This window comes from Dromiciops gliroides, chromosome 1, assembly GCF_019393635.1.
Source record: "Dromiciops gliroides isolate mDroGli1 chromosome 1, mDroGli1.pri, whole genome shotgun sequence".
Classification (NCBI taxonomy): Eukaryota; Metazoa; Chordata; class Mammalia; order Microbiotheria; family Microbiotheriidae; genus Dromiciops; species Dromiciops gliroides.
In genome coordinates this window covers 688,663,348-688,689,287 of record NC_057861.1, presented here as the reverse complement: position 1 = coordinate 688,689,287, position 25,940 = coordinate 688,663,348, and the positions used below count along the sequence as shown (strand labels likewise).

General features: G+C 38.0%; 1 protein-coding gene across 1 annotated transcript in view; it reads left to right on the top strand.

The window, feature by feature from the left end:
- COBL (cordon-bleu WH2 repeat protein) overlaps positions 1-25,940 on the top strand; it is a 366,578-nt gene that overhangs the window by 5,191 nt on the left and 335,447 nt on the right. The gene's annotated exons all lie outside the window — the stretch shown is intronic.

Sequence of the window (25,940 nt, the reverse complement as noted above, 5' to 3'; positions counted from 1 at the left end):
TAAATTCAGGTGTTGCTAAATGTGAAGAATATTAGAGGCCCATGAATCTTCTCTCCATGTTAAAAAAAAAAAATGTGACTTGAGAAGTTGGGCCCTTCACTGATATTACATAAGCTTCTCTTTGAGAACATTCTGGGTTTTCCTATGATTGTGCAAGGGTGAACAGACTAGAATGCAATGAGAAACACATATGGAGATTTGGAGAAAATGTTGACCATCCCCTGCCCCTGGCAGTTCTGGCATTCAGAAGTTTCCTGTGACTCTTCCTTCATGTTTAGAGCAGGTTTATTCTTCATAGTACAATTTCAAACAAACAATCACAAATTTGGAGCTGGAAGGGACCTCAGATCTGCTAATCCAAGTCTCATTTTACTGTTGAGCAAATTGACAATCCGAGAAACAAAAGTATTCGACCAAGGTTCCAGATCATAAGCAGGCCTTATCCCAAGATAATCAATCAGCAAGTATTTATTATTGTGCTTTAGGATCTTTAGAATCCCACATTTTCCTCATGCCTCACCTTCTATTAGAAACTTTTCCTGATTCTGTCAGCTCTGAACACCCCTCTGCCCAATACCTTGGATTTATTTCGGATACATTCCATATATACTTTTTTATGTATATGTTATTTCCCTAGAATGTAAACTCTCTGAAGACAAACTGTTTCAAATCAAGTCAACAACCATTCTCCTCTCCTTCCCCCTTTTTATCCTATAACACCAAGAACAGTGCCTGGAACATAGTAGGTGCTTAACAAAGGCTCTTTTCTTCAGTTTGGAAACAATAAATTTAGTGAAAAGTAAAAAAAAATAAAATTTTATTGAAGATTTTCTTAAGAAAACAATTATTATAATTAGCAAACTTGATAACGCCTTCCTTCATGAACTGTAGAATTTAAGTCCCATAAGGAATTTGATTTGTTTTTTCATTTTATCCCCAGCAACTGACCTTTGTATATAGTCAGTGCTTAATAACTGTTATTTAGAACAATTCTGAAGAAGATAAAATACATCATAAGCTGTGCCTATCAAGCACTTAGCACAATACCTGACCTCTAGTAGGTGATTAAGAAACATTTATTGATTTGTATAAAGTAACCTTATGAATGTGCCATCAGTTGATCAGAAATCTCTAGTATTGGGACTCTCCACAATCTGACTCCAACCTGTCTATCCAGTCTTATGTCAGTATTGTTTTCCCTCACGGACACTCTTGTCAAACTGGACTTTTGCTTGCTGCCTGTCCTTGGTATTTCATCTCCTGCCTCTGGCATAGACAGAGTTACTTCTCAAAGTCTGGAATGTACTCCTTCCTCCTCTTCTTTGCCTCAACCCCCCCCCCCAAAAAAAAAACCCCAACCAACCAAACAAACATAAAGCACCTAGCTTCCTTCAAAGCAAACCTCAGCTGCCTCCTTTCCTAATCTGTCCTGCAGGAGTTTTGTTCCTCTCCTTTTGAAATTACTATGTTACTTGGTATATATTTTTCTTTATATACATACTCCATCCCTGCCATCATTCTGTACTTCCCCCTCCCCCACTCCCCCACCCTAGATTTTAAGCCTTTTGAAGGCAGGGATTTCTTTTTACTTTTGTCTTTGTGCTTCCAGCACCTACCACAATACCACCGAACTTTACTCATAGGCACTTAATATATAATAAAATTGTATGTTCCATATTCTATTTAGTTTTCTTATTTTGTTTGTAGGGTGATAATGATCTTGTTACTAATTTTTAAATGTATTCTTTTGGATATGTTTAGTTCATGTCCTGTTCATTTTCTCTCATTTTGGTCAGTTTCAATTTGCAACCTCCCATTCTCTTCCTTCTTTTGTCTTTTTATTTTTCCTACAATATTTCATCCATCATGTTCCATTTTTTCTGGCTTACATCACTTTGAATAATGTACAATATTTTCTTCAGGATTACTTTTCCTTAGTCTTCCCAGTGCTTTGTTTTCAATTGCTTCTTCTGTCATTATCTAAACCTTTTCTTTCACATGTAGTTTGCCATTTTAGTGAGATCTTGTTGCAGGCTGTTTATGTTGGTAATCACTGTTTTCAAGATTTATTCTGTACCATTTAGTGAATACCTCAGAATTACTGGATCCTATAAAATGGTATATAAAAGTGCTGTGAAATTCCCCAACAACAGCGAATTGTTGGTGTCATATCTGCCTCTAACCTTAAAGGTGTAACGATTGGAATGATGCCACCTGCTGGAGACTTACAGTAGAAAAGCTCCACCATGAGGAGAAGGCATCTAAGGGCAAGCCATGTGGTCAAGGTCCTTGGCGTCAGGAAGTGACGTTTGCTCATGGGTTCTGTCTATCAAGGCTACCAGCCAGTCAACTTGAGGAGCCTCCCATTTCTGGGAGGGGAACATGAAGGAGGCAGTGGAGGCTGGGGGGACTGTGCTTCCTCTTTGGCTGGGAGACATAGGCATGGTGGCAGGGAACTTCAGAAGTGGGAGATTAGGAAGGCTAGGATTGCCAGGTTATAAGAAATCTCTTCTCAATCTTTCTCTTTCTTTTACTATCTTTCAATCAACCCTTAAAAATTCTACTCATTTATCAGTGATTTTAGTCAGTTTCCCCCTAAAACTGGGGGGGACAGATTAGAACCCACATTTAGAATTTTAAATTACACAAAGGAGAGTAGATGTTAACTTTTGCAAGAAAAGAATCCTTTTTTTCTTATTATTAATCTCTCCTAACTTCATCTATTCCTTTAGCTCACCAGTACCCATGTACTTTGTCGACATTATAATGAATATTTCTTCCTGGGATGCTTTGTAACATCTATGGTTGTTTGACCAGTTAACATTTAGTCTTCCTGACTAGATAGTGATTTAAGAAATAGGGGATGTTTTGAAATGTAAAGAAGAGAAGACTTGGGTGATGATAATGGATTATTTCCAAACCATTCCACTTTAACTCATGCCATCTTTCTTATCTCACTCTGCCCAGAATTTGGATTCTGTCTTGGACTCTGCTAGGTGAATTTTTTTTATCTTGCACAGAACCAGGCTTCCAGGTCACTTCTTAGCCATTTTCAAACTATGATGCCACATGAACTCTTCTCCCCACCCCTCATTTTACCTTTATGTGTTCTGTTCCCTCACTGGACTGTAAGCATCTTGAGGGTAGGGACTTTTGTGTGCTTATATTTATGTCCTCAATGCTTAGAATGGTGACCAGAACATAGTAAATACCTAATAAATGCTTTCTCCTTCCTTCAATTAATCAATCAAAAATCACTTAAGTTCCCTCCCTTCTTTCCTCCCTCCCTCCCTTCCTCCTTAATTCATTGTCTTCCAATATGTGAAAGAACCTCTTGGGGAAAAGGATATGCTTATTCTCTGTTGCTTCAGAAAGTGAAACAAAGATCAATAAGTCAAAGCTAATGGAAAGCCAATTTTATTTGATATAATCACAGCAAAGCAGTAACATTTTCAACAAAAAAAGACAAAGTGGAGAAAACTGCCTGCTTGTAGGAATTGAATTCCTCATCAAACAGAAGTGTTGAATGAACTGTGGCATTTTGGGGAAAGGGGTTTTAGTTCCAACTCTCTGAACTTTAGTTTCCTCCTAAGTAAAATAAGGGCATTAGAATAATTTAACTCCAAGGTCACTTCCAACTATAAAAATTACTTGAGTAATTCTTTTCAGAACAGCTTTGTTTAGTAATGATAAAATGATTAATGAACTAATAAACATATTTAGTCCTCTTCTTCATTTAGTTCCTCTTAAAGTGACCCTTCTTGAATGTGGCCTTGATTATGAAAAATAATCAAATCCTATGGGACTGAGACATTTAGTTTTTCTGGTATCCCACAGCCGGTGATGCTAGCTATGTATAGGCTAATTCTTGGAGACTTTTGAGACTAGTAGTCATATTACTTGGAAAGAAATAGGGTTTTATTTAAAGTGGCAACTTTTCTGATTGCTGGAGTGAAACCAAAGCAGATTGTCAGACTGTTTGTATGTTGGGGGAAAGGGAGAGATGCATTGTTTTTACTGACTTTTCCATAGTTCCTATACTTATTCCCAAGTGTCTCAGAGACAGGATTGCTAGAAATTACTAGTCCTTGAGGGTTCCCCATGTCAGTAATTCTGCAGGTGCCAAGTGGCTTAGAACTCATTTGCCTATGGTCAGTTCTTGGTACAAGAAAATGGATCTGAGGTCAAATCTTTTGGCACACACCTAAGCAGTATGAACATCTTTGTGATTCACCACATTAGCAAGTTTATCTCAGATATGGTAATTTACAAAGCACCTCTAGCAGCTTAATGTTTCTTAGAATAAAATACATTGAGGGGAAACCTGAGAGAGCCTTACCTGATCTGGGTATCTAATGCTTAGCAATTGTTATTCTAGCAGGGAAAAAAAATCGCTGTGTATAATCAAGCACCTACTGTGTGCTAAGTACTGAAGGATGTAAAGACAAAATGAAATAGGTCTTCCTCACAAGGAATTTACATTCTATCTGTGGAAACAGCACATATATGTTTAAATAAAAACAAGATATGTACACAGTGAATATGATATCTAGGGTGGGGTGGATTCTGTATTCAAGTGCAGCTGCAAGTCAGGATCATCTGAGATGCAGGACAATTGTTACCTTAGATCACTTCCACAAATTTGGTGTCATGAAGTCAACAAGCATTTATTAAGTGTCTATTATGCCCAAATGCTCATATGGACTATTTGTGCCCAACCTGTTGTTGAGTCTTCCAAGGTCATATTGGTCTGATCAGCCACATTGTACCTTGACCTCCAACATAATGATGTCATTTTGTTCCTCTTTGAGAATGAAGGACAACAGCCAGGTGTCAGTCAACGTGCCATGCTAAGTGCTGGAGATACAAAGAAAGGCAAAGACCAACCCTACTCCCCAAGAGCTCACCATCTAACCGGGGAGATAACAATTCTGTACAAACAAGATACATACTGAAATCGGAGATAATCTCAGAGGAAAGGCACTAAGATTAAGGAGGGTTGGGAAATGTTTCTTCCAAAAGGTAGAACTTTAGCTGAGACTTGGAGGAAGCAAGGGAAGCCAGAAGGTGGAGTTGAGGAGGAAGAACATTTCAGCCCTGAGTCTCGACATGGAGTGTCTTGTGGAAGGAACCCAAAGGAAGCCCAAGTCACAGGATTGCAGAGTACTTAGGTTGGAGGGGAGGAGAGGGGGAGTAAGGTGTAAGAAGACAAGAGAGGTAAAGGGGCTAGGTTATAAAGGGCTTTGAATACTAAACAGGGGGTTTTCTATTTGATCCTGGAAGCAATAGGGAGCCACTGGAGTTTAGTGAATTGGGGTGGGGGTTGGTGTGGGAAGGGTGACATGGTCAGATCTGCACTTTAGGAAGATGTATTTAACAAGTGAATGGTCATCCAAACTAGAAGTGCAGTTTAAGAGTGAATATTGTTTCCATGACTAATAACATGGAATTTGAAAGAGAGGACTATCATGTTTTCCCTTAACCAAATGATGCTCAAGTAGTTTCTAAAAATCAGTTCAAGTTTGGGGTGAGGGTGGGAATGGGAGGGATATCTACCTTCAAACTCTGAAACAGCTCATGTAGTTAAGAATTTCTGTTATAATATGTGTAAGTTGTATAACAGTCAGCTGCTAAGGGAGTAAGGTGCAAATCAAAGGGAAACCCCAAGTTTTAAGGAGTTGATAATTGAACCCACAGAAGCTTTATCCTGATGCTGCAACATGACACAAAGATAAAACCAGGTTCTCTAAGGTTGACCTTGGACAGGGCTTTACCAAGGAGGAAGAGCTTTTGGAGTTTGCTCTGCCTTCCTAAGCCCAGAGAGGGTCTCTTGCAGAAGCTTGGCTATCAGGTGCTGACCTTTCTTGGCTTGCTAATTTATAATTTAGATTGAATAATATAGGAAAGCATACAGCACATTCAATGAAGTTTCTGGAAAATGTGATGAGGAGAAAAACTCTAATCTGTGTGTACAGAAGCTAAATTAGAGCATAGCTAATGTCAAGTGACAGAATGTATTCACAAATGAGATTTGGCAATCTTGACTCCTTTCCCTGTTACCTAATAATTTGTTTATTGAATAAGTATTAGGAACCATTAGTCTTCACTGAGGTGTTAGCATATCAAAGGAGTAATAATTAATGTTTGTATTTACTCTTTGTTCCTGTGGTTAATTGATGGGCTTAAAAACACTGTTGAAGAGCTAGTGCCCTGATAATTAAGACTAACAGTCTCAAGCTATTTGGTAAACAATCGTTAGTTTTAGAAATGTGTTGGCCCATGAAAGCAACATTTACAGATTTGCTTTGTGTCAGTTTTTGGTTTCAGTTTCAAATGGTCTTCCTTGGGTTATGTTTGCATAATGCCATCATTAAATTATTTTAATAAAAAATGGCCTAGCTCAGTTAAAATCCATTTTTTAAAAAGTGACTCAAAAGGACAAACATCCATTTTAGTAAAACAAACAAAATAGTTGGCTGGTGTAGTTATGTGTGGTTTGGATGTCTTAGTGAATGCATCTATATCCAATGAATGTATACCCAAGCATCTTCTGGTGTATAGCACTTTGTGACTATTGTATACCCTAGGAAACTTCTTGGAGGAAGAAGTTTCTGAGTTAAGTTTAATTCAGTTCAACAAACTTTTTTCTGTGTACAGAGCACTGTTTGTATGTAGGGGGAGAGAGGTCCTTTAGATAAGATTTAGACTTAAATACCTAGTCACATGAAGGCAGTCTATCTAGATGATAAAGCCACACGTGCACAGATTATTTTATGAGTGCAGTAGAGAGATTGAAAACAATTTTGTATGACATTCAAGGGAAAGACCAAGGAAAACTTCATGGAGGAGAATGTCTTAGACAACATGGTTTCCTCATTAAGCTTGTAAATGACATGAAGCTGGGAATTATAATTATTTAGTCAGATGTTGATTAGGAACTGAAAAGAACTGGGCAGGCTAGAACACTGGGCAGAATCTAATAAGATGGAATTTAATAAGGACACATGAAAAGTCTTTCCTTGACTTTGCCAAGTATAAGATAAGGGAGACATGATTAGACCATAGTTCTAATGAAAAAAAAAATCTGGGTACTTCAGTGGAGACTACAAGCTCAACAGTGATAAGGGAGCCAAAAAAGTGAAATCAAACCTGGGTTACATTAGTCTGGGAGTAAGGAAGTGATTGACTTGTTCTACTCTATCCTGGTAAGAGCACACAGGCACCATAATTTAAGAAAGATGTTGAGAACTATCCAAAGAAGGGGAGTCAAGATGGTGAAGGGACTCCAGTTCATTCCTTAATCATGGTATTGTAATGATTGGAATGATGCCACCTACTGGAGACTTGCTGTGGGAAAGCTCCACCATGAGGAAAATGCCTCAGAGACATTGTGGCTTTTCCTTGGCGTCAGGAAATGACGTTTACTCATGGGTGCTGTCTATCAAGGCTACCAGCCAATCAACTTGAGGAGCCTCCTATTGTCTGGGAGGAGACAGGAAGGAGGAAAGGGAGCCTGCACGGAGAGCTCTGGCGCTTTTGGGTTCCTGACTTGGTGGTGGTGGCGGCGGCGGTGGCAGAGGACTTCACAGGAAATTTGAGGAAAGATAGGAATGCCGGGCTGTTGGAATTCTGTTTCTCAATCTTTTTCTTTCTATTTTCTAATAAACCCTTAAAAACCTAAACTCGTTTTATCAGTGATTTTAGTCAGTTTTCCCCAAAACTGGGGGAACAGATTAGAATCTACATTTAGAATCTTAAATTACACAGTATGAAGATGAGTTAATATTTCAGCTGAAGAGAAGAGGGATGGGTATTGGGAAGGTTAGGCATGAGTGCTCTCCTAAAGTATTTGAAAGACTGTTTATGGAAGAAGGTTTTGACTTTTGCTTAGCCCCAGAGGGTATAACAAGGAGCAGTGGGTAGAAATTATACAGAGTGAAATTTCAGCTTGATGCCAGGAGGAACTTCCTAACAGTCATTCCTATCCTAAAGTGGAATGGGCTGACTCAGGAGGTGGTGGGTTCCCCCACATCGAATATCTTCCAGGATAGGCTAGATGACAGACCATTTCACAGGTCACTTGTGGAGAGGATTCTATTTCAAGTATGTGTTGGACTAGTTGACTAATGAGGTCCTTTCCACCTCCAATATTCTGTGATTCTGATTCTGCCGTGGTACTTGAGATGGATTTTAAAAGATGGCTCAAAATTCCACAGTCAAAGAGGGAATAGCTCACAGCTTGTTGGAGGTAGAAGAGTGCAGGGTTTAGAATGGGTATAGAGTATAATCCAAGTTAGCCTGGAGCTTTTGATGTGAGTGAACGAAGTAGAAGACCAAGTAAGGAAAGATTGTTTAAAATTATAAAAAATGTTGCTTTGGAGTGAAGAATAATTTAAATGACATAAAATTGCAATTTGCTTGTATTCATTGCTTGCAAAATGTTACACTTTTTGGACCATTAATTTTCAATTTTATTATAAATTGCATTAGATTTGTTACTTTAGTTGTTTGTCCTAATTGTGGATTATTTTGACATTGGCCTTTTTTAGTGGGCTTTATGGCATGGCAAAATGCCTAAACTATGGTATGGATTACAGGATGAAGTGGAATTGTTGTATCAATAATGAATTTACTTTGTTTTCACAACATCATTTTCCCAAAGATAGAGTTAACTTGCTAACAGAGAAGTGGTTACTGTCAATACAGCGACAGTTGCCTAGAGAATGAATTATGACTTTGCCAGTTTGGTTGTAACAAGAATGAATGTTTCACTTCAGAAAATGGTTGTGGGGGCAGTTAGGTGGAGCAGTGGATGGAGCACTAGCCCTGAATTCAGGAGGACCTGAGTTCAAATGTGGCCTCAGACACTTGATACTTACTAGCTGTGTGGCTCTGGACAAGTCACTTAACCCTTTTTGTCTCCCCCCCCCCCCCCAAACAAACCAACAAAGAAAATGGTTGAGGTATGTTCGTTTTTTAAAAATAATTTAATTAAAATGTGTGATGGCTTAAGACCCCAAACCTGTAAGCTAGAACATTTTAGTATAATTTGTAAGTTAGAATTCTATTTATCCTTCTTTATAATCAAGGGTAATCAATTGCTTTAAGCAGGATGTATTCCTCTTCAATTAAGGCCTATTGGCAAATGAAGATATATTTTAATTCCATCTTCTGGGTTTTGTAGCCTGAACTGAAGTTTACCTGATATTTTTCACAGGTTTCAGAAATCTAATGAAGTCATAAAATCTTTAACAGACAAATGATCATTCTTTTACAGAAGTATAGATAGAGATGGAATCCATCAATTTGCTGATTATTCTCTCTTATCCTTAGTCTCTTTTTTGGACATTAACCAGTCAGTGTTTGTTATATACAAGTATAGTTGAAATCATCTCACTAGTGGGCTTGGCTGTCACTGGGGCCTAATCCCTAGTGATAAATTAGACATTTACAGAGGGACACTTTCATGAAGTTTTGATATTATTATGACCTGAAAGATTGATTTGACTTAAGTACTTATCCATTTACTTAGCAGACAATGATGAGCACTGAGGAGAATGGAGCTCATTGTCTTTAGGTCATTTTAGAAGTCCTTTTAGAAGTGGTATACTGGTGTTGATTTGGGCCCATTAGTGTATATTATTGCTCACATTAAGATACATTTGTGAGTCTTATGCTGCAATCATTGTCATCAAATCGTATTTATTAAGCACCCACCTGGCCATGATTCAGTTGGCTTGTTAAACTCATGAATATTGCAGAAGCTAGGCTTCCAGAATGTTGTCAATGACTCATCTGGGGACTGTGAAACTGGAATATCACTTAATTTTTTTTCCTTCTGCATTGATAACTGCCCCTCAAAGTTAAACTTTTTCTGGTTTTTTTATCTATTCCTACAGAAATCTTTCTCCTTTATCTGAGCAGTTTATTATTTTTACTGACAACACAGACTTTCTTTGAGAGGGGAAAAATGCTTTCCCTCCATTTCATTATCCAGCTGTTGGCCAAGAGAAAGGATGGGTATTCAAACATGGCATCCTACATAGCAATTCCAGAGGAAGATGATCTAATAAAATGTGTTTTTTAGATATTTCTTCTCATTTTCTGAACCGTTAGATACAAATTGTACAGTGTCTTTTTGTGTTTGTTTCTTTTTTTCCCCAGAGTTTAGCCTTTAGATTACTTGAAAGCAATGGATTACTTGCTTACAATTTTAATCATAGACTAATATATGCAGGGAAGAGTTATTTGTCACAACTATCTTCATGAAAATGTGACAGCAAAATGTTTGCATATACTAAATTCAGTGAACAAACCTATAACAGTTTTAACTCCTTTAGTCATCATCTTTTTTCTCCTTCCCTTCCTCTTCCTTCTCATTCTTTTCTTTTTTCCCATATTTTTCCTCCTCTTCTTCTTTCTCTTCTTCTTCCTCATCCTCTTCTTCCCCTTTATCTTGGGGAAAAGGGGACTTTAAGGGTCAAAATTTTACTACCCTTTGACCCCTTTGATAGGTACAGAATCCATTTCATTACCACTGAAACATCAATTATTCCAGAAGCATATAGTATTAGATGTAATATGAGTTTAAAGGATTTTCCCAAAGCCCCCTTTAATTTAAAAGATAAATGTTTTGAGATGTGTATGACCCACAAACTCTCATCACAGATACAGCCTTTGTTTCCCTGGGTTTGAGAATCATCAGAGATTAAGACAATGGAAGAAATAGTGGCTTGGTGGCAGAGTAGAAAGAATGTAGCACTTGGACCAAGTTTCAAATCCTGCCTCTGACACTTTCTTACAGAGGGATCCTGGATAAGTCACCCAACTACCCTGTGCCTCATACACTCCCTAGAACAACTCAGTCACATAGGAATTATATTTATTTCCCATACCAACCATATCTCAAGTTGTTGACATTGATGAAAGATGATAATAATTACTGAAATTTATATAACCTTTACTTTAGATGGTTTTGCAAACTTTGCCTCATGACAACCTTGCAAAGTAGGTATTATGAGGAATATCTCCATTTTTTAGATCAGGTAACTGAAGGTCATATTAAGTGACTTGTCCCTATTGCTACAGTGTTTGTAGCACACAGTGTATGAAGGGAATTTGAACCCAGGACTTCCTGACTTAAAACCAGCATGCTATTAGCTCTATCACCCTGCCTCCCAAAAAGGATGCGAAGTGGTGCATAGGGGAAGTTATGGTAGGCTTATATAAGAGGATAAATTGCGATTAACTCAGTAACATCATTTATGTGCTGCTTTCATTTCAAAATGCTTTTCCATGCATTATCTTCTTTGTTCCTTTCAGCAGTACTGAGGTGTACGCAATAAAGACATTATCCCAATTTTATAAGTGAAAAAATGGAGGCTTAGATTAAATGCTTTGTTTGAGGTTAGTCATATGATTAGTGAGTGAGTGGCAGAGCCAGCCCCAGAGCCCTTCCTCTTCCTAGCTCACATACAAGGCCATAAGGCTGTTAGAAGACCTGCCCCCTCAAAGGAGGCCACCATTCCTCAGTCTCTTTGACTTCAAATATCACCCTTTCCCAGAATGAGGAGGCTAGCTTTTGCCATTTCACATTGGTGTTCCCTCCAAGGATCCTTTGCTAGCCCCATATGCTAGCCACTCTCATTCTTGCCATTAGCTCTTTGCTGTCCCTGTTATGTGTCCTGGGTGCCCTTATTCTTGATGTCCTTTCTCCTCCTCATCTGCTGGTTGTCTCCCTAGTGGTGCCATTCAGTTCATCTGCTTAACTCCTCTCTAGGAGATCATTCAGTAGCAGTTGAATCATAGAAGAATTACTCTAGAACAAAGATGCTTAACTTAAAGTTCAGAAACTGTCTATCCACACAATACACATATATGTCTATATGTATATTGTGTATATAGACATACATACACATAAACATATATACACATTTTGATAATTGTAATATAATTGAATTCCTTTATAATTCTATGTATTTCATTTTATGCATTAAAAACATTCTGAAAAAAATCATTAGCTTCTCCAGACTGCCAAAAGGGGTCTGTGACACATAAAAAGGTTAAGAATCCCTACTTCTGGAGATTCAACTAGATTCTGTCCCTTTGAAACCATTTATTTATTTATTCATTTATTCATTCATTCATTCATTTCATAAATAAACAAATATATATATATATATTTTTGGGGTCCCACCCTCCATAGAGACTATCTCTTCTGCTGGCTTTTAGAATGCTCCTTCCTTGGACTGTTCAAACAATTTACTTTTCTATCCCCTTGTTAGCTCATGTAAGACAGTCTTGTCAACCTTTTCTTGGACTCCCTCTGGAATCAGCATTTCCCACTGAGTTTTAGGGCTTGGGGAATATTCCAGATCTCAACTTGGGCAAATGTCTGAACCACTCTGGAGCTCAATTTACTTGTGTAAAATGAGTGGAGTGGTATGATACAATGGAAAGACCACTGATACTTGGCATGGTGCAGTGGAAAGACCACTTCTACTTGGTTCAAATCCTGTCTCTGACACTTAACTGCCTGCATGATTTTGCTCAAGTCACTTAAACTCTCTGGATCTTATTTTCCCAAACTGTAAAATGAGAAGGTTTAACTAGATATTCTTTGTGTCTCTTCCAGTTCTAGGCCTATGATCTTAGGATACTATGTCTTTATGCTTCCTCTTTTATTCCAGGGAAGTCTGATGAGGTTTTCCAAATGATCCTTTTGAAAGATCTCCAAAAAGGGGGGAGGTGTCTAGGGACTGAGGATCCAGGTAGAACTGACTGTACCTAGTACCAAAAGGTGCATCAAGGGAAGGGAGCATCCATTTTCCTGGGTTATTTGTTGTTTGTGTCACTTTTACTCCATTTTAATTCTATAGTGACCTTGTGATCATTATGGAATTTGGTGTTGTATAGTCTTGGGGTGGGGGACGCATACAACTCAATTCTAATTTGCAAAAGTGCAGGTTTCTATCACAGTGATTGAACTTCAGGGCCTGTGCCAAACATCTTATCTCTAAGAAAGCAATCCTCTGAGTAGTGTATTGTTGTCATAGTTTCAGCATTACATTAGGATCACTCAGCCAAAGATTTAGCACATGCCAACAAAAAAATGAGTCACATCCATTGCCTGTCGGGATGTGGGAGGGGAATGTCTCACTATCTCTGACGCACAGTATCCTATATCCACACTTGGTGCCATATAAAATGTCCTTTTGTTTTAAAATAGCCATTGCATTTCATCGTCAAATTGTTTTAAATGAAACTCAGTGGTTCTTATTCCTGTATTCATAAGATGCCATGAATGGTCAGGATATAGTGATCAGAAATGTAGCTTCACAAAAAGCTTAATAGATTGCCCTGTTAGTTTTGATTCCAAGATTTAGTTCTAGATTTAAAAGTTCACAAGCCATGGATTTATAATAATAATAATATATTCATTATAATAATTATCATAAATATATAGTAGATAAATTAGAAATTATTACTTTTTATGAAGTTGAATTTAAGACATCATTAGAAGCTGGTCACATGATTCAAATCAAAACTTGTGTTTTAAACACTGATACTCAGTTGTCACTTTGAAATCAGGCAAGATGCAAGTCGGTCTTTTTTTTTTAAGTAATGAATCTCTAATAGACTGCAGAAAATGAAAATATTTACAGAGACATCATAACAAATAAAATGAAAGGAAGATAAATTGAACACACAGAGAGAAAGGGGATGAGAAAATGTGCTGCAGACACTAGGTATCACTGTTACAACTACTACTAATAACCATCTGTATAGTGCTTTGAGGTTTACAAAGCATTTGACATACATTACCTCATTTGATCCTCACAACAGCCCTGTGGGCTACATGCTTCAGGTTATCATTTTCCCAATTTTACAGACTAGAAGACTGAAATTGAAAGAAGTTAGGTGGCCCAGGGACACACAGCTAGTAAATGTCCCAGCTGGGTTCTGATTCTAGGTCTGTTAGATTCCAAATCCATTATCCTGCCTGCTGTATTGTGCCACCATTTTACTTGATCTATATGGTATTACTAAATTGGTTGTGATCTAGCTAATTCTGAATATTGGTCCATGCCAGTTAGCAAAATTATATTGAGTCGTTATCATATGGAAACAAGGCATTGTGAGAAATGCTGTGAGTATTAAATAATGAAGGAGATACAGGTATGGCCACGTAGTTGATAATCTAGTTCTGGAAATGAGACAAAAGTGTGAAAAACTTAGTAGCAGAAACTACTTGCAACATTTAAGAATATCCCTAAAAGAGAAATGAGAGAGATAAACGACCTGACGAGAAAATGACAGGTATACCCTTTTCCATCATTGTATTTTTTTGTTTGTTTGTTTTTTAGTGAGGCAATTGGGGTTAAGTGACTTGCCCAGGGTCACACAGCTAGTAAGTGTTAAGTGTCTGAGGCTGGATTTGAACTAGGGTACTCCTGACTCCAGGGCCAGTGCGCCACCTAGCTGCCCCCATCATTGTATTTTAAATACAAGTCTTCAAAACCCTACTCAATAGGTGCCTTCTCTGATTTTGTCTAGCTGTACTCAGCCAGAGAAACTTTTCTCTTTCTGACATTGTGATTTTTATTTTTTAAATATCCTATTTGACATTGTAGTTGTTTTATTACCCTTATCTACCACATGGTATTTTATATAGAGTTAGTGTTTGATGAGAGGCAGTATAACCCCTTGGATAGAGAACTAGCCTTTGAGACAGAATGACCTGGGTTAAGTCCTGCTTCTGAAACATACTGGCTTTGAAACACAAGGGAGTAACTTAACCTTTCACTGCCTAAAGAAAACTCCCCAAGGCTCTGTTGCAAGAGCAGCTGGCAGGCAGCATTAGTAGAGGGAGTTTCCTTACAGACAGAGATCCCTACACCAATAAAATCTCAGGTCTGGACCAATAGAAAAAGAAAGAGAGCTTAGTAAATGGTGAATGAATCAATGAATAGGCAGAAAAGAGGGACAGGGCACTTAAGGCAGAGGAATAACTTGGTATGGATGAAAGCATTGAAATGGGGAAGTGTAAGGCATCTTGTCTGGGTAGTATGTTGGAGAGTTTAGATTTGTTGGGGTGGAGTGGAAGGTTCAAGAATATGATGAGCAGAGGGATATAGGGCAAAAAGGTAGACAAGAACCAATTGTGGATGGTCTAAGGAGCTTGAATGTCCTTCCAAAGATGAGAGCATTGAAGAGGGAAGGGGAAGGGAATCAACATTTATTAAGCACCTACTGTGTGCCACTCTGTGTTGAACAAGATCTTTATCAATATCTCTTTTGATCCTCACAACCCTGGAAGGTAGGCACTGTTATTATTCCCATTTTACAGCTGAGGAAAGGGAGGAAGACAGATTAACTGACTTGCCCAGGGTCACATAGCTTGTAATTGTCTGAGGTTGGATTTGAACTCTGGTGCTCCTGACTCCAGGTTTAGCATTATATCTATTATGTCACCTTGCTGCCTTTGAAGGCTTTTGAGCAGCTGGGTAACATGATCAAAGGAGTGTTTTAAGAAAATTGGTATAGGGAGCAATATAAGAGGTAGTTTGAAAGAGGGGAATAAGGTAGGCAGAGAAACCAGTAGAACGAGGAGGCTGTTGTAACAACCCAAGTATGAGGTGATGAGGGCCTAACTGAGGGTTATAGCAGCAAGACCAGAAACTAAAGGATGGCTTGGGGAGCCATTTTGAAAGCTTAAGGATTTTTGCATTATTTTCCTCCAAATTTTGGCACAATAATGTTATCCTGTGTTGTTGTTATTGTTTAGTCATTTTTCGGTCACATCTGACTCTTTGTAACCCCTTTTAAAGTTTTCATGGTAAAGTTACTGGAGTGGTTTGCCATTTACTTCTCCAGCTCATTTTACAGATGAGGAAACTGAAGCAAAAAGGGTTAAGTGACTTGCCCAGGGTCACACAGGTAGTGTCTGAGACCAGATTTAAATTCAGGAAGAGTCTTCCTATCTCCAGATCTGGCACTCTATCCACTCTGCCACCCAGCTGCATAATGTTGTCATGTATCATGTAGTAAGTCTGAAGATGTCTTATTGAGAAATTAGTAAATATAAAATTGAGATAACAGGAAGAGAGATGAGAGCTGTGATTCATTTGGGGGAACTTGGGAGCAGGGAAAGAAGCCAAGGAAAATTGGTTCAAACTCAAAAGACATTCCCTGTGTGCTACTGTTTCCAATACTATATGGTTGGCCCGTTTTGCAGATTCCATGACGAGTGTGATTCAACCTAAGATAAAAAGTCTTCAAGATGATATTCTGAGGATTATTGCCAGAAATACATTGCAGGACTGAAGGAACCACTGGTCTGATCCAGTGTGCTATTTCTTAAATTCTTAAATTTGTATGTACTATTGAGTTCTTTCTAAGGAAAAATAAATATTTAAAAAAATGTAATGGTAGGGTATATTTTCCAGTACCTGACCAAATTTGAGAGAGTGTCTTTCCGAATATGTTGTATTTCCTTTGTGTTTCTCTTTCCTCTCATTCATAGGTCATAAATTATAGCAATTATCTAGTCCAAACATATTTTATAGATAAGGAAACTGAGGCCCAGAGAGGTTAGTTATATGGCCAAGTGGAAAGATTTCTGGAACTTGGAGTCAGGAGGTACTAGGGTTCAAATCCTCCCTCCTAAAAGTATTTTAATTGTTGTGAACATAAATGAAACAACTTAATCTCAAAGCCTTCATTTCCTCTTCTGAAAAATTAGGATTACATTAGCAGTGTTTGTGAGGATTAAATGAGTTGCTTGTAAAGCACTTCTGTACTCATAAAAGTCACCTGCCACTGCTGTTGCTACGTCCATGTGGACAGTCATACAGGCATACACAGTAATTTAGTCATGGCAATCAGAACTAAATCTAGATCTTCCTCCTTTCAAATTGTACCACCTTCTTACCATATCTATTTCTCTTCTATCCCAGTGAAAAAAGATTTTGATCTAAGAACTTGAAATGTGATGGACAGTGGGATAAACAAGGTGAATAAGCATTTATTAAACAATTATGTGCAAGGCACTGTGCTGAGCACTTTAAGTTATTATCTCATTTGATCCTTACAACAACCCTGGGAAGTGGGTGCTGCTGTTATCCCCATTTTACAGTTGAGGAAACTGAGGCAGATGGAAGTTACATGATTTGCCCAGGGTCACAAATCTAAGAAGTATCTGAGGATGGATTTGAACCTGTTTGCCTGACTTCAGGCATAGAGCTCTACCCATTATGCCACCTAGCTTGTATTGGGATCCTGGCCTTTGGAAATTGAAGAATTTTGGCTACCATGAGTTTTTTTTAAAAATATGTCTTCAAGGGATAGTGTGTTAGCATTGTTGTTGTGACGACGACGACAACGACGTCGATGACGACAACGACGGAAGAAGGAGGGGAAGCTTGATTGGTAATAGTTTTGGATTTTTCTTCCATTTTCTAAGTTATTTCAAAACAAGACTTTTGAGGCAAGGGCCTCACAATTTTATACACACACATAAACACACACACATAAATATATACACATAAATGTATGTATACACATATTCCATGCATAAATTTGGATTATGGTACCATCTTAACCACTGTATTTGGGCAGCTGTTAAATTTTGTTTTGATACTTCTTCATTGGAACATAGTTCCACATGACATTTGTACACTGCTTCACTATATTTCTAAATGTTTTTGGTATGCCTAGTTTATTAGGGAGTGAGCAAAGGACAGAATGGGGAAGAGATGTCCTAGCAAACTCTCCCTACCACAAAAGTGCTGTTTGTGGGAAAGCACAGAGCTTAAGAGGGGCTGAAGAGGCTCAGGATTTTTCCCCAGTGTTCCTTGACCTGTAATTCTAGCCCTTATGCAAGGCTTCCTTTGAACGTACCTTTTGTACTTACTGGCAGCTGCTTGGTCAGTTAACACCTGTGGCATGGGTAATAACCCATGGCTGGGAGTTTCTTTGTAAGTAGAATATCTTAATGAGAACACTTGAAGGAGAGATATTGAATACTGCATATCTGAAAAAAAATATCTTGCTGGAGTTCTAAGGGGAGAATTAGGCTATAAGTCAGGGGTCCTTAAACTTTGTGTGTATGTCATGGACTCCTTTGGCAATCTGCTGAAGTCTATGGACCCATTTATAGAATAATGTTTTAAATGCATAAAATAAAACCATTATGTCAAAATATAGTTATCAAAATATTTTCACATGTAAGTTATCAGACCTTTGGGTGGCTGGCTGGGATCTGTAGACTCCAGATTAAGAACCTCTTCTCCAGATACAATATATGAAGCAGTTGGCATTGTGGATAGCATTCTGGGCCTAGAGTCAGGAAGTTCAGCATTGATATCTCACCTCTGACACTAACTAGCTGTGTGACTATGGGCAAGTCACTTAAACGGAGTGATTCCACAAGTAAGTCATAGAAGGGTGGTAACAGTTGAAGGAAGTTCTTCATGCCAAAGAAATGACAAGTACTTTTGTATTCACACACAGTCAATTACAGACTCTTAAGAGTTGGAAGATGATCCAGTCCAGTCTTCCACCCAGTTTTAAGAATCTACTTTACCACAACCTTTCCCTGCTAGAGGGCTAACCAGTCTCAGAGAACCCACTTCTTACATGGCATGCATTGTTGGACATCTCTAATAGTGGTTCTTCCTTCAGTTGAGATAAAATCTGCCTTTCTGTTCAGTTCTTGGAAATTTCATAAAATGTCTAGCCACTTTCCCATGTGAAAACCTTCCAGAGATGTGGGAACAGCTATTACATCCCCTTTAGATTTTCTGTTTTCCAGATTAAACATTACTAGTTGCTTTCATTGTTTTCTTCCATGATAGAATTTTTGAGTCCCCTTCACTATTTTTGTTGTCTTCCTCTGAAAACCCTTTAATTTGTGAATGGTCCCTTCTAAAACATAGCCCCAAGAAATGAGCATAATACTTCAGATGCCATATGACCAATGAATAATACAACAAGACTATTGTCCTCTTTCTTCTGGCAGCTATACTTCTATTAATCCTTCCTAAATTGCACTCAGGTTTTTTTTTTGGGGGGGGGGGTTGAGGAGAGACGGGAGGAGTAACCACATTCATTTGTTGACCTGTTGAACTTTCAGTCAACTAAAACCACTAGTTATTCTACTATATTCTACTATATTTGCACAATCTATCTTCCTCCCCTCTTCATTAAATTAAAATGCTTGCATTGTAGACCACACGCTGTACCTTTAATGTTGGGCAGAAAACAGAACAGCACTGTGTACTTAGTCAGTACCTAGTATTTGGGCCACTAGGTGGCACTGTAGATCTGAGTGCTGAGCTTGGAGTTGGGCAGATTCATCTTCATGAGTTCAAATCTGACCTCAGACACTTACTAGCTGTGTGACCCTAGGCAAGTCACTTAACCATGTTTGCCTCAGTTCTTCATCTGTGAAATGAGCTGGAAAAGGAAATGGCAAACCACTCCAGTTATCTTTGCCAAGAAAACCCTAAATGGGGTAATGAAGAATTGGACACCAGTGTGGAAGCAGAATGTTGCTGTTTCAGCACAATCCATGAAAGCTACCGGAGAGAACAAAGCTTGACTTCTGATGGTTAGCTGTTTGTATATAGCACATCACTCTACAGGGAAATGGAAAGAGCATCCTGGCTTGGGAGTCAGAGGACCAGAGTTCAAATCCTGCTTAGATTATTTTACTACCTGTGTGACATTGGGCAAGTCACTTCACTGTTCTGGCCTTCAGTTCCCTCATCTTTAAAGTGAAGGGATTACTCTAGATGGTATTTGAGCAGCCTTGTAGCTTGAGATCGATGATTCCGTGACTTAGATTTGAATCCCATATCTGCCATATGCTTTACTACTTGTTTGACTTGTTGAAATTAGTTTCTGGGTTTCACTTTCCTCATCTGTAGAGTGAAATTGGACTAGATGGCTGAGGTCCCTTCCAGTTCTAGATGTATGATTCTTAGATCCTGGGTTTGAATCCTAGGTCTACTGCTAATGTGGTGGAAAGAGTACTGGTCTTGTAGGCAGGAAGACCTGAATTCAAATCCAGATTAAAACACTTATAGGGGGTCAGCTAGGTGATGCTGTGGATAAAGCACCGCCCCTAGATTCAGGAGGACCTGAGTTCAAATCCAGCCTCAGACACTTGACACTTTGTAGCTGTGTGACCCTGGGCAATTCACTTAACCATCATTGCACCTAAAACAAAACAAACAACAAAAAAGCCCACTTATTGGCTGTGTAAATTTAGGCTACTTCACCTCTGCCTCAGTTTTCTCACTACAAAATGGGGATGATAATAACACCTACCTTCCAAGATTTTTGTGAGGATCAAATAAGATAATATTGTAAAAAAAAAAAAAGTGCTTCTTTGCATGGCTCCTTAGACATGGCAGGTGCTATATAAATTCTTCTTTCCTTCCCTGTTTGCCTTCCTGAACTTGAACACTTGTGTCATTTGGGCAGCTCTCTCTCTGGCTTCATTTTCTTATATGTAAAATGAGTGGATTGGACAAGCTGGCTGTTGAGGTCCCTTATAGCACTAAATCCCATAATCCTAATTTTCTCTGGAAGTTTACTTTGAGAATCTTCAAAGAAAAGTGAAAGCTTCTTAAACAGGCCTTCAGTTATAAAGTCATTATGTCAGATTGTGGCAAAATACAGTCTTCCTGTCCCTTACTGTGGTTAGTGAATGAAGCTCTCAAGAGTTTAGAGTAATCCTTCATCTGCCAGGCTTCTCCCCTGTCATTCCTGGATTGTACTTGGATGGCTCCTCTTCCCGTCTGGGAGAGGGTGTGTTTTCCCATGGAGAAGGAATTTTGCCCGCCTGTCAGCCAGATGGGTTTTCCTGAGGACAGAAAGAGTTGCTTTGAAAAAGGAAAACTTGAAAGCTCAAGATTGCATGTTGTCTTTAGCACATGGCTAAAACTAATCTGAAGAGATTAGTTTTTCTTATAAAAGCATTATTCACAGTGAAACAAACAAACAAAAAATGTCAGGGTAAACATTCACAAGAAGGATATTTTTTGTGGATCAAATTCTCTACAGCATTCCTGAAGTCTAAACAGGTACATTACCCTGCATTGTTTACATACATATATGTGTGTATATGTATGAGTGTGTATATATACACATATATGAAAGAAGACACACATATATTTACACTTTCATAAAATGCAGTGGTTTTGCCTATCATGGCATAAAAGCCTGTGGGGAAAAAGGGGAGAAGTAGGATAGATATTTTTAGATTTTCTTTTTTTTTTTTAGTGAGGCAGTTGGGGTTAAGTGACTTGCCCATGGTCACATAGCTAGTAAGTGTTAAGTGTCTGAGGCCTGATTTGAACTCAGGTACTCCTGACTCCAGGGCCTGTGCTCTATCCACTGTGCCACCTAGCTGCCCCCAGGATAGATATTTTTTACCAATATCTATCTGTATCAAGGACCTGGATGGAATCCAAGAACTTTAAAAAAAAATTTACTAAAAATGTTTGTAACTCTTTCAATGTACTTTCTTTGTAATTATTTTTATTTTATTTCATGCACATTAGTCAGAGAAGGGATCCACAGTTTTACCTAGACTGTTTAACAGATCCATGACACACACAAAAAAGGTTTGGACCCCTCCCCACAACCCCCGCTCATCTATATGAACATTAATATTTGGGCAGACGCAGCAAGACATGATGTCTAGTGAATTAGATTTGGAGTTAGGAAGACTTTGGTTCTGATCTTCTCCCTCACATTTACTAGTCCTGTGACACTGAGAAAGTTACTTAAATTCTTTGAGCCTCACATTACTATCTATGACAGACTGCTAAATTATAGAAGGATCATGATGTGCCTAGGTGGAAGGAACTGCTACAGTGATGAAATTACCGACTCTTGATAGATTCCATGATGTGTTAACACTTGGACATTTTTTGAAACTGGAAATTGGGAGATGGAATAATTAAATAATAATTAATAATAACAATCACATTTATGTATCACTTTAAGGTTTCAAAACATCGTACATGTTATCCCATTTGATTCTTACAACAACCCTGGAAGTTTGGTGCTATTATTATCATTCCCATTTTACAGATAAGAAAACTAAGGCTGTGAGCGGCTAGGTGGCACAGTAGATAAGCACTGGCCCTGGATTCAGGAGTACCCGAGTTCAAATCCAGCTTCAGACACTTGACACTTACTAGCTGTGTGACCCTGGGCAAGTCACTTAACCCCCACTGCCCCACAAAAAAACAAACAAAAAAAACCAAGGAAACAAAACAAAACAAAAAAAAACTAAGGCTGAAAGAGGTTAAGTGGTTTGCCCAGGATCATCCAGCTATAAGTGTCATTATCAGGATTCAAACCCAGGTCCTCCGGACTTTAAGTGTAGTGTTCTTATGCTCCACGCCACCTAGGAGATGGAGGATGTGTTGACTCTGTTGTAGCATTGCTGCAAGTTGTAGTGTCCAGAGCATCAAAATATGTGGAGAAAGAAAACATGTATTAAAATGAGAGTGATATGTCACATTTTGAGTCTTTGTGGAACATTAATAAAAGAGATAAACCTTAGTACAATGTAATAATGACCTTGATTTTTTTTTTTGTGGATGTTGAAACTTAGCCCAAGAGAGGTTGAATGACATTTCCAAGGTCATACACTTCAAACCTAGGTCTTCCAACTACAGATTCAGTGTAGTGTAGATCCATGTTCCATTTCTCCTTCTTACCCTCCTACCTCAGTTCTAGATCTTCCGGGCTATAGTATAATAACTCTGTAAAGAGAAGTCAATAAGCTCATTTGATTTTTACAACCACCCTGTCAGGAGAAGCGGCTATTTTTACATTCCCATTTTAGAGATGAGAAGACAGAGATTGAGAGAAGTTATAAGTTACTTGTCCAGGGTTACACAGCTACTCTCTCTATTAATATACCTTTTTTTTCCCTACATATAAGGTATTTTATTTTTTCTGTTACATATAAAGATAGTTCTCAACTTTTGTTTATACAGGCTTTACAATTTCAGATTTTTCTCCCTCCCTCCCCTCCCTCCCCCCTCCCCTAGACAGCAGGTAATCTGATATAGGTTATATCTATATATCTATATACATATACATATAGATATATATATACACACACACACATATATATACACATAATAACATTAATCCTATTTCTGCATTAATCCTCTTACAAGAGAAAAAATCAGAGCAGTGATGCAAAACATCAAAATAGAAAAAAAAAAAACAACAGCACCCAAAACAAAAGAAATAGTATGGTTCAATCAGCATCTACACTCCACAGTTCTTTTTTTTTTTTTCTTGGATTTAGAGATCCTCTTCTATCATGAGTTCCCTGGAACTCTTCTGTACCATTGCATTGGTGAGAAGAATATAGTCCATCACAGTAGGTCAACACTCAATGCTGATGATACTGTGTACAATGTTCTTCTGGTTCTGCTCATCTCACTCATCATCAGCTCACGTAAGACCCTCCAAGTTTCTCTGAACTCCTCCTGCTCATCATTTCTTACAGCACAATAGTATTCCATTGTATTCATATACCACAACTTGTCCAGCCATTCCCCAATTGATGGGCACGCCCTCAACTTCCAATTCCTTGCTACCATGTAAAGAGCAGCTATAAATATTTTTGTACATGTGGGTCCCTTTCCCCCTTCCATGATTTCTTTGGGAAAAAGACCTAAAAGTGGAATTTCTGGGTCAAAGGGTATGCACAGCTTTATCGCCCTTTGGGCATAATTCCAAATTGCTCTCCAGAATGGTTGGATCAGTTCACAGCTCCACCAACAATGCATTAGTGTTCCAATTTTCCCACAGCTTCTCCAACATTTATTATCTTCATTTTTTGTCATTTTAGCCAATCTGATAGGTGTCAGGTGGTACGTCAGAGTTGTTTTAATTTGCATCTCTCTAATCATTAGAGATTTAGAGCATTTTTTCATATGGGAATAGATAGCTTTGGTTTCTTCATCAGAAAACTGCCTGTTCATATCCTTTGACCATTTCTCAATTGGGGAATGACTTGGATTCTTATAAATTTGATTTAATTCCCTATATATTTTAGAGATGAGGCCTTTATCAGAAGTACTGGCCTCAAAAATTATTTCCCAGCTTTCTGCCTCCCTTCTAATTTTGGATGCATTGCTTCTGTTTGTACAAATTTTTTTTAATTTAATGTAATCAAAATCATCCATTTTGCATTTTATAATATACTCTCTCTCTTGTTTGGTCATAAACTGTTTTCCTTTCCAAAGATCTGATAGGTAGACTATTCCTTTCTCTCCTAATTTACCTATGGTATCACCTCTTATGTCTAAATCGTGTATCCATTTTGACCTTATTTTAGTATAAGGTGTAAGATGTTGGTCTATGCCTAGTTTCTGCCATACTATCTTCCAGTTTTCCCAGCAGTTTTTGTCAAATACTGAGTTCCTATCCCAGAAGCTGGAGTCTTTGGGTTTATCAAACACTACATTACTAGTGTCATTTACTACTGCATTTCCTGAGCCTAGCCTATTCCATTGATCTACCACTCTATTTTTTAGCCAGTACCAGATAGTTTTGATGACTGCTGCTTTATAGTAAAGCTCCAGGTTTGGTACCGCTAACCCACCTTCCTGTGAATTTTTTTTCATTATTTCCCTGGATATTCTTGGTTTTTTGTTTTTCCAGATGAATTTTGTTATTATTTTTTCTAGCTCTATAAAATAATTTTTAGGTAGTCTGATTGGTATGGCACTGAATAAGTAAATTAATTTAGGCAGTATTGTCATTTTTACTATATTAGCTCTGCCTATCCATGAGCAATTGATATCTTTCCAGTTATTTAGATCTGATTTGATTTGTGTGAAGAGTGTTTGGTAGTTGTGTTCATAGAGTTCCTGGGTTTGTCTTGGCAAGTAGACTCCCAAGTATTTTATATTATCTACCGTTACTTTAAATGGAATTTCTCTTTCTATCTCTTGCTGCTGGACTTTGTTGGTCATGTATAGAAATGCTGATGATTTATGTGGATTTATTTTATATCCTGCTACTTTGCTAAAGTTGTTAATTGTTTCAAGTAATTTTTGAGTTGATTTTCTAGGATTCTTTAAGTATACCATCATATCATCTGCAAAGAGTGATAGTTTTGTTTCCTCCTTGCCTACTCTAATTCCTTTAATTCCTTTCTCTTCTCTGATTGCTAAAGCTAACATTTCTAGGACAATATTAAATAATAGGGGTGATAATGGACATCCCTGTTTCACCCCTGATCTTATTGGGAAGGCCTCTAATTTATCTCCATTGCATATAATACTTGCTGATGGCTTTAGGTAGATACTGTTTATTATTCTAAGGAAAGCTCCACCTATTTCTAAACTCTCTAGTGTATTTATTAGGAATGGGTGTTGTACTTTGTCAAAAGCTTTCTCTGCATCTATTGAGATAATCATATGATTTTGGTTGGTTTTCTTATTGATGCGGTTGATTATGTTAATAGTTTTTCTAATGTTGAACCAGCCTTGCATTCCTGGTATAAATCCCACCTGGTCATAGTGTATTATCCTGGTGATCACTTGCTGTTATCTCCTTGCTAATATCTTATTTAAGATTTTAGCATCAATATTCATTAGGGAAATTGGTCTGTAATTTTCTTTCTCTGTTTTCGCTTTGCCTGGTTTTGGTATCACCACATTTGTGTCATAAAACGAATTTGGTAGAACTCCTTCTTCACCTATTTTTCGAAATAATTTGTATAATATTGGAATTAATTGTTCTTTAAATGTTTGGTAAAATTCACCCGTAAACCCATCTGGCCCTGGGGATTTTTTCTTAGGCAGTTCATTAATGGCTTGTTCAATTTCTTTTTCTAATATGGGTTTATTTAAGGATTTTATTTCTTCTTCAGTTAACCTGGGCAGTTT